The 9,843-nt window shown below is 45.8% G+C and overlaps 1 protein-coding gene across 1 annotated transcript in view; it reads right to left on the minus strand.

Moving 5' to 3' along the window:
• Positions 1–9,105, minus strand: part of LOC111645783 (cadherin-6-like) — a 65,370-nt gene extending 56,265 nt beyond the window's left edge. The window contains exon 1 of the mRNA XM_023395092.2: positions 8,908–9,105. The gene's annotated coding sequence lies outside the window, so the exon portion shown is untranslated. The remainder of the gene's footprint in view (positions 1–8,907) is intronic.
• Between the last annotated feature and the right edge of the window lie 738 nt (positions 9,106–9,843).

Raw genomic sequence — 9,843 nt, forward strand, 5'->3', positions numbered from 1 at the left:
GTGGGGGGGCAGAGGAGGTGGGAGCGGACAGAACAGAGAGGAGAGAGGGAGAGAGACTGCCAACATCAGATTAAAAGAAGGAAGAAAAAAAAAAAAAAGAATGGCTCAGTTGATTTACACCTTCATTACTCTCCCCTAACTCTGCTTATTGCAAATCATGATGCTGCTTTATGAGCTGAATCCTCTATTACGACAAGGCCGGGAAGACAGTGCTTTAGTCCATAAAGCAACCGTACAGTAACCGCCACCCGCCAGCACCCGACCCACTCATCCTACCACCCAGCTGCCAGAGGGGAAAGGAAGCAAGACAGAGACCGAGTCGCTACCGAAACTTGTTCCAGTGCGCGAACCCTGAGCTCGCTCGCGCGCTCGCTGTCCCTTTCCTGGCCTCGCGCCCGTGGACAACACACCCAGATTTCTCCGAGCCAGATGCCAAGGAAGTATGACTTAGTGAGTGCAAAGCTCTGCGGCTACACTGGGAGAGGAACACACAGCGAGTGTTTAATGTTAAGTGAGCTGTGCCGTATTTAAGTCAACAAACATGTAGGCCACTGGAGGTGTGTGTTTACCACCTCCCCACCACTGAGCGAGGAGGTGCTGCTGACGCGTTTACTCAAGGAGCTTTTGGGGGTGGGGGTGGTGGGGGGTATCTAGATAGACACCAGAATGTATCTTTTTACTTCCTGTTTATTGAATGAAAGGGAGGTCTTTGGAGCACGTTTGCTCTTTTTCTTGCAATGATTGAATTTGTTTGTGTGAGTGTGTGTGTGTGTGTGTGTGTCTGTATGTGGCGACCGAGTCGGAGAAGAAAACGGGGAAGGGAGGCGGGTGCAGGACCTAATAAATCAGCAGATAGGTTGAGGTGTGTAGGTGAGCGTGGGTGTCAGTGTGCTGATGTAAACAGGGCGCGGGTGCATGAGACACACTGGATGAAGGTTTGTTATGTGTATGTAACGCGCTGCTCCGGCCTGGCCTGTCTGACTCCCATCTGGAACAAGGTTGACAGAAAAGTTGACAGATGCTTCACCAACGTCCATTATTTATGAGACTGAGGAGATCCACACTGCATTTCACAGGTGTCTGCCTCTGCTACTGTAGGTCGAGTTCTGACATTGTATTCTGTGTGTGTCCACGCATGCACGTACACACACACACACACACACACACACATCCACTTGCTTCCTAGTGTTTGTGTGGGAAGCTGCACCTTTTTTTTTTTTTTACAGATTTGCTCAACTGCACGAGAGTGTGCTTACGTATATTTGTGTTTGCACATTCACTCTAGTGTATGTCAGACCCAAGTAACCACTTCACCTGCTTCTGTGAGTCTAACCCTTGACCTCTGGAGTGTCACTAAATCCCTGCTAGACAGGCAGCCCTTCAGCTCCTGCATGGAGGACCAGCAGAATCCAGCTCTCTTAAAACCCACTTAGAGGCTTACAGCTGGGAGGCCCGACCATCGGATTGAATTAAGGCTATGATTAATTGAATCTAGTGGTGAGTAACTTGAGTGACTGATGTCTCGCAGGACCAAAGGTCTAGACACAATGCTTCAGAATAAAGCTATATTCATTCATTCAGTGACATCACAGGCAGTTTCAGAGTGCCTCAGGCATGGATGGTTGCCTTTAATATTATTGCTTGGAGTGCTGCTTTAAGCCTAATACCACCAGCAGCACTGCTGCAGCTGCTAAGAGCGCCAGTGTTAATGAGAGGCGCAATATAATTAATACAAATGGAATGTTTAATGCAATTTTTCCATTTCAAAGAAATTCCCCTGGCATTTTTCCCAGCAACGAATTCAACTCTCTTGCATTGTCCTCAGGCAAACAATAACCCAAGTTTGGCATCGCCTTCATTAGATCAAACTCAATTATTGCAGAGCACTTGCAGCTCCTTGAGCACAGGTTGGTGTTCTGAGGCTCCCTGCTTTAGCAACTTGAAGGTCCTCTGGCAGGTCCTGCCCCATTTGTCTTTGACGGACAGCGGCGTCAAACAGTAATTGGAGGCCTTTGAGACCTGTACACATCCGTTGTCAGTTATTCATGTCCAAGCACAGTGTTCAGCTGTGAGGGGTCTCAAAGAATGACCTTTTCTCAAAGGGGACGGGTTTCCCCTTCTGTCTGAGAGACACCCTGGCTATTATTCAGCCCAATACAGTGGAGCACTGTTATAACTGCATGTCCCATGTTGCTGCAGAAAGCTCGTATTGTGTCCGTCCCAGAGGACTATATGGTCCCTGAATGCTACGTGCGCTTTGATTCGGCAGGTAGTTTGTGTGGAAGTCTTTCTATTTCTCCTCATTCACAATGAACCATCCTAATGTTTTGAGAGGTAGCAGAACAATACCGGAAACCTCTCTTTTTCACTCCGGGGAGAGAAAGTAAACAGGACCTTTGCTGATGTGTTTGCCTGTTCATTCACAGCACCTCGGAATACGGCTTGCACATTGTATCTCTATGGAAAAAAAAAAATGAAAAGAAAAAACTCACAAAGGCATTCTGCAGGACAATAGCACAGCGGAGGAAACAGGCACACAATGGAGTCCAGATATCATTCACAACATAGACAGGAGACCATTATCCACAGAAGGAGGGGCCCATCTGAAGGTGACAGGTTTGGGAGACAGAGGAATTGTGCGCAAGGTGCTGCCACCAGGATAACAGCCTCCCTGAAGCCTAACCTATAAGGACAGGTTTTTGTAGCGCCACTGCCCGCTGGGTTGAGGTGTTACACGTCATCTGCAATAACCTGGGTCATTACTCCTGGAGGCTGTTAGAGGGGAAAATCACATCACTCTGCTTTCACCGCTGCCAAGAAAAACTGACACGCTAAAAGTCACACAAAGACACAACTCGATATGCACACGCACGCACAAAGGCCCTCAAACGGCCTCACTGTCACCGTGTCTCGCAAAAAAAAAAAAAAAAAAACACACACACACACACACATAATTACACACCCTCGATCTATCACATACTGTCAGTGGTGTCTGGGGGGTTAACATACCAAGTGGCATCCCAACAGCGTCCCACCAGCCAGTGTTGCCTAAAGCTGACAGCTCTAGCTGCGGCTGCCTTGCAGGAGTAAAGTAAGCATCATTATCGCCTTCTCTCGCCATACCTCTCTCTACTTGGAACAAGCGTAACGCTCTTTCAAAGTCTCCCTTCTTTTATCCACCACCCGACCCTTTCCCTTCACTGCCTTCTGTCTTCATTGTACTCCAGTCAGGCGCTAATGCTCCTTGTCCTGTGGCTGGACTCTCTGATCTCCTATTACCCTCTCGTCATCCGACAGTCAATATTATCCCCCTCCTCGTTCCTCAACCAATCCTCCCCTATCCTTCCTTTTGCTTTCACAAAAGTCTCAAAAGTCAGACAGACAATGTTGCCACCCTCCACCCTCCTCCACCCACCCTTTCCACTCCTTCATTCACTTGCTCATCTTCCATACTCTTATTAACTGGCTGTCATGTTCTGCAGCCTTCCCCCAGACAGTGTTTAGCGTTCCTCAGTCCACTTACTGCAGCCGGAGTTAAGCCTCTGGGCTTTGCACAGACAGGAATCCAACTAGAGGGGAAAGGCAGGACCTGCGGACATGATCTGTCTGCTGCACTCACTCACACTGTTCCTCCTGCACCAGCTACCTCAAGGCAGGGCTGGAGAACACGCATCATACAAGACCAGTGGGTTTCTTTTTACTTTATTGTAGGACAGTAGCAGGTGAGCAGATTAGGAACATTTAAGAATTATACTTTTTTTTTTTCCCCCTATCGTTATGATTGAATTGCATCATTTTACCAGTTTTACTAGTGCAATATAACAAAGTTTTTTCATTGTAAACTAAAGACCATCTTGCAATGGGATCACTCCATCCACAACACCTGTCAACAAGGACATTCCGAACCATAACCCGTGAGTGGTTATTACTATTACATGAGTACACTGATTCATGACTACTCTGTACTCATGGGTCGGACCACACCCATCTTCAAACTCAGCCTTCATCTTGATCTCACGCTGGACTACACACCTGTAAAGTTTTGTGACTGTATCCCGGACAGAGTGACACTATCATGCTGCCCACAGACGGACAGACAGACAGACACATAAACACCTGCCAAAGTACCGCCAAACCTCCTCTGTGGTAGTTCTCACTACAGCAGGTGTGTCCAAGACCACATTTTGTCACACAAAGACTGAGGGTGAAAATAATACCAACCCTGCTGCTGTGGCTGCTAATCAGTGGGTACATTTTTAACTCTGCCAAGGAAGTTGTACTGTCACCTTTTTTGTTTTTTTGATTTCCATGAAATTTGGTGGACAGATCAGCCTCGAGCCAAGGAACAGTTGATTAGATTTTGATAGTGATCTGGATCTGTGATTTCCACTATTAGATGATTATTGTTTCTCCCCCCCACACACACATATTGGATGTAGAGATTTAATTCCAAATCCAATCCAAAGCCTAACGGCATGCTCGCAGGGTCAAGAAATCGATTTCACCTCAAATTTAAGCAAGAGGGAATGTTCTGCGTCCTTGAACGTGGCTTCCTTCCTTCTTGTTGCTCAAATTTTAGACGGCACCACAACAGAATGCAACTCCCAGGCACAACTGGGCTTTGTGTGGTAGCTACAATACTGGATTTGTCATCTGCCCCCTCCTTCTTCACCTTCCTCTTCCCAGGGCAAATGGTGTAAGAAATGAGACGTGGCTGGTGGATAGACTTTCATGCCCCTGCTTTACCAGTGTCATTTCCGCAACTCTGAAATTGTGCCATGGTCTACAGGGCTTTGTTGTAAATCACTATCTCCCACTGTCAGACTGCAGTCTGCTGCACACTGTGGATGCCTGGCTTTCTGCTGCCTCCTGGGTGACTAATATATCTTGTTAAATTGTGCTGAGAAGCGTGCGGAGAACTGTACACCTTCCTTCTTTGTGCTATGTTTGTTTACTTGCATTTGTGCCTGCGTCCGTGCATGTTTGTGTGTGTGTGTGTGTGTGTGTGGTGTGTGTGTGTGTGTGTTTGCGTGTGCCTACTTCAAAATGTGTGTTAGCCCATGTGTCTACATTTCGTGACTGAATAGGTAGGTGGGGATGTTACTTTCGCAAATATGTTCGCTAAACTCCACAAGTCTGTCAGGCTTTGTTGGTAATTCAGCTAGATTGCTATTCGGCCAGCTTCCGCTCACCGCCACTACAGTATCGGAGTTGTGAAGCTATCTCTCAGCCACTTCATAATTAGAAAAGCTGTGGAGCCAAGCCACGGTTTGAGGGGGAAGAGGGAGAAAAAAGCTGTTGGCAGACTATATTATTCAACATTGGCAGCAATTTACTCTGTTTCCCACCCCAAAGACATGAATCTAAGTGATTTCATAGTCACATCCATCCTTGTGTGCCATACTGTATAAAGCTGGACTCTTCTCTTATCACCAGCTCTTAAGCCATGCACTGTATACTATCAGCTTCATCCAGCACTGTACATACAACACAGCACACACGCACCGTATCTCTGTGCAACCACTTTGAAAATAGATTTATGAGTATATTTCTGTGTAATTGGTGTTCTCCTGCACAAAGCAGGGAGAGATAATTACCCATTGTTAAGTGAGGTGTAAAATGTCTGATCCATGTGTATTTATCTTCTCAGCACACATAGAGCAAAATAGGCCTTTTTGGGGGGGATTTAAGCAGACTCCACAGTGAACGTTCTACTCTCATGGCCACCGTCCAGCTCTCAAATCCCTTTTGCCGAAACCTGTCGAGAAACAGCCTTGCCGTGGCTTAACTGTATCCCGTCTAATTCTAACGTCTTTCTTAGTCATAGAAAATTCAATCTGCGACTCAGGTTGACCTTCAGAGGGAAGGTGACGGCAGCCCCTGCCAATAAGTAGATTTAACAGACGTCAAAATTCCTGCATCGGTGAGAAATACGTCCTGCTTTATTTTAGTCTCCGTGCAGTTACAGTTCTGACTGCTCTGTAAATAGCCGTCTCTGAAGGGAATCTGTCTCATTAGCAAGGAGCAGTTATTAAGTTGCTATTTTGCCTGCAGGAAATTTGCTCGAGTGGTCACAAGAAGCCTCGAGAAATACAAAATAACAAAATCAAATGTGCCATTCTTCTTGAAGTGACTAAAGAAGCCAGTCCTGTACAGCAGGGGGCGTTGTTCTGGGATAAGAAAAAGAAAAGAAAAGAAAAGAAAAGAAAAGAGAGAAACCCAGTTGGCTGGCACTGAAAGTAGCATCTCCAGATAAATATTTGGCACAAGAAAATCTTCAGAGGAATCCCGGAGCACTTGCAGTACAAACAACGTCATGATTTATTATCACATCATACAGACCGTGACTAATGCACTCAAACAATCAAGGTGCATCTAGTGAACTACAATGCCCAGGGGTGCTCCCTGCCACTGACTTCCAACATTTGTAAGCCAAGCACACACACATTAGAGCCGCTCGCTGCTGCGCACGCGAGCTCAACAAATGTCCGCAAGTGTCCAAACACACAGGGAAGAGGGAAGAAGGGCGTGAACGTCCCCATAGGGGGATGGCGGGAGTGTGTGTTAGCACACACAGCGGCCACTGGGACATGATTTTTATTAGTTCCAGATGCCGCCGTGCAGAGGACTCAAAACATTCAATATTATGAGCAGGACACATCAAAAATGATGCTGCCCATCTGGAGCACAAATAATGTAATCAGCTCGGGTCACCGGTCATCATCGTCTGGCCGTCGGGTAAACCCACCATCGTGTGACGTCAGCACTCACAGGGACAGGCTGGAGCCGGCCGGCAGATTGAGACTGGAGCTTTTTGGAATATCCCCTAAACCCGCTGTGTATGACCAACAGAGTGAAGATATTTGGGAGAAGAGAGAGATGAAATGTGAGGGACTGTCTATTGTAATCTGAGCTCTGGTTCAAAAAATGCAGATGGCTCTGATGTGTCTACTCCCCTGCCTGTCAAATCAGTTCTGCAACATTACTTTTAACATCTTCATACAAAGCACTCGTACACCTCGGATCACAAACACATATACACTTTGTACTGTATGTTCCCTACACACATGCACACACACACACACACACACACACACACACACACACACACAGGAACTCTATTTGCAGAGCCTTTAAATATTCAGTACCTGCCGTGTTTTCTGTATGACTTTGATCAGTCACAGATTCTACCCTGTCCCTTTCATCTCTGAACTTCAAACCAGCGTATGAACAACCTGGACCACAAAACCTGTTCTGGTTCAGATGATCTTCTCCTTTCACCACACTGCTCTCTACCATTGGAAAAACAAGCTGGAAGTTGTTCCAATAGAGAAAAAAGAAGAAAAAAAAAAGAAAAGAAAGACAAGCAGTGAAGTTAACCTAATCTTTAAAAATGCAACGCTTCTTTTTCAGAACCTACATCATTGCCCAATCTCCCCTTCATAAGCACAAGCCCTTGTTTGTAATTTAAAAAAGTATGTGTGCAGAGGAGTGATTATTGTGGAATATTCCCCGGGTAGTTTGACAACTCCCCCAAACAAGTTCTTGGCCGCCTTCAGGCATATTACCTCAGGCTCACACTGAGCCAGCGCACTAACTAACATGGAGCAATCTGCAGGCAACAGGAAGGACAGTAAAACTTTGCAAAGCACTAGATTCAATTTTCAGGATCACACAGGTTTTCTGGTAAGACTCACTACACCCCCCCACCCCGTTTTTATTTTTATTTTTTTGCTGTCAATACCTGTAACTTTTGAGCAAAGAAGCCAAGTTAATTCTGTTATAGGCCTTCCTGCATTATTCAGCAGGTCCATTAAATATTCACAGGCACATCACTGATATCATCTTGTTGTCAATAACGCTGGAGGACATGTTGTTTTAGAAAACTTGAGTCAACTCCAGGGGTGCTCACTCCCCCTATAAAAAAATAAAAAAAAATTTTAAAAAAAAGGAGGAGGAAAAAAGCAGGGCCTTTCAGTTGATCTCTACAAAAAGAAAAGGCAGTAGAGCATCACTGTGCCACTGCAGGCAACCACAGATAGACAGTCATCCGCCTTTATCAGAGCATGCTGTCCCACCTGCATCGATTCGCATCCCGTGGATTTGCCACTGGCTGCAGCAAGATCATCGGTGGAGGGAGGGAGGGAGGGAAAGAGAGAGAGGGAGCTAAGGGGGAGGTGGGGTGGGGGATCAGCTTATGGACGTTATGGAAAGGCCCTGAAGTTTCAAACGTTACAAAAAAAATAAGGCGGAAAAAGGTGCGTTCAAAGCCCAGGCCTGGATGCCATGTCATATCATGCCATGCCATGCTCGCCTCACTTCAGCGCGGCGGGGGTAAACGCACCTACTGCGTCGTGCAGGACCCCTGTACCGGAGGTGTAGGTGTGTGTGTGTGTGTGTGTGTGTGTGTGTGTGTGTGTGTGTGTGTGTGTGTGTGTGTTGTGTGAGGAGGGGGACACGTTTCCTTCCGAGAAAACGAACAAGAACTACGCACAGAGACATATCACGAAAATACAAAAGTTGAAGAAGCAGCCGGCCATCGTCTGACCCGCGCTGTGAGCGGAACGAACGGGCTGCTAATGTGAATACAAATAAGTTCCGATTCAAACTCATTTCCAATTCAAAGCCCGAAGTTATTCCACCAATTAGTCCACAACAGATATGGATTTTTTTTTTTTTTTTTTGCTCCGCTCACTCATTTAATTAGAATATACAGAAGCCCGTATCAAAGCGACACAACTGTTTCGCATTAGTCATTAGTGTGTGTGAGCAGCCCTAGATAACCCGGCTCGGACAAAATCATGATAGGCTACAAACGCCGCAGAAGAAGTAACTGGCGAAATGTACCACACAAAACGAGCCCGTTTCCACAGCCCGATAGAAGTTGTAAGCAAAAGCCCCGCTCACCTGATAATGAAGTTTATTCTGGGAGGAAATTTTTCCCGGGGGTTTGTGAAAGGCGCACGCCGGAGCCAAGTGTATCCGTTCACTGCAGATTTTTTTTTGTTGCCCGTTGTGTTCCACCTGAACTGCGCGTCTCAGTCGCGCTGCATCACTTCTCGCTGTGGATGTCAGGGAGGCTGAGAGGCTGAGGGGACTCAACCCTCCCATTGGCTGCCATTCACAAGTCCCCAGCAGAACACGGCAAAAAAAAAGGAGAAGGGGAGGAAGAGAGAGAGAGAGAGAGAGAAAAAACACGAACGACAAAAACAAAAGGAGAATGGAAGAATGGGAGATTAGAGCTGTGGTGGGGCTGCGTTTCACTTTAGTAATAGGAGCTATATGTTTTTATACATGCGCTTATATATATATATATTTATATATTTGCATAATCCCTGATTAATAGTTGCAAAGTCAGAGGTTGAATGTGGGTTTGAATCAATCAATACATGGTTATTCTTGTAAAAGCCTCCAGTTAGACTCGCTACTTCCTATAAAACCTTGTAAGCCATAGATCATGTAATATTACAATGGCTAATTAAATTTGGGCGGCTCTGTATGAAGTAAATGAATAAATGCACCAGCAGCTACCATGCCAGCACAAATTAGCATGTGTTTCATACTGTCATGTTAACACTACAGCTCTACTGCTGTTTTCTAATAATGATCATTTCCTCACAAGGTTCCATGCTCATGATAGCCTTGCTTTTTTTTCCTCTCTTTTGTGCATCCAACAAAAACTTACACACTTACTTCAGATGGACTTGAACATAAGTGATCAATTCTATGAATTAAATAAATGACACAGCTGCTGCAGTTACTATTACTGCACTTCTACTGTTGTTAACAGCCTGACATTGCTGCTTTTGTTCTGCTACTCCAGCTAATACATCCTTCTGTTTC

The sequence above is a fragment of the Seriola lalandi genome, unplaced genomic scaffold, assembly GCF_002814215.2.
Source record: "Seriola lalandi dorsalis isolate HSWRI2012SDOR001 ecotype SW California unplaced genomic scaffold, Sedor1 jcf7180002054956, whole genome shotgun sequence".
Taxonomy (NCBI): domain Eukaryota; kingdom Metazoa; phylum Chordata; class Actinopteri; order Carangiformes; family Carangidae; genus Seriola; species Seriola lalandi.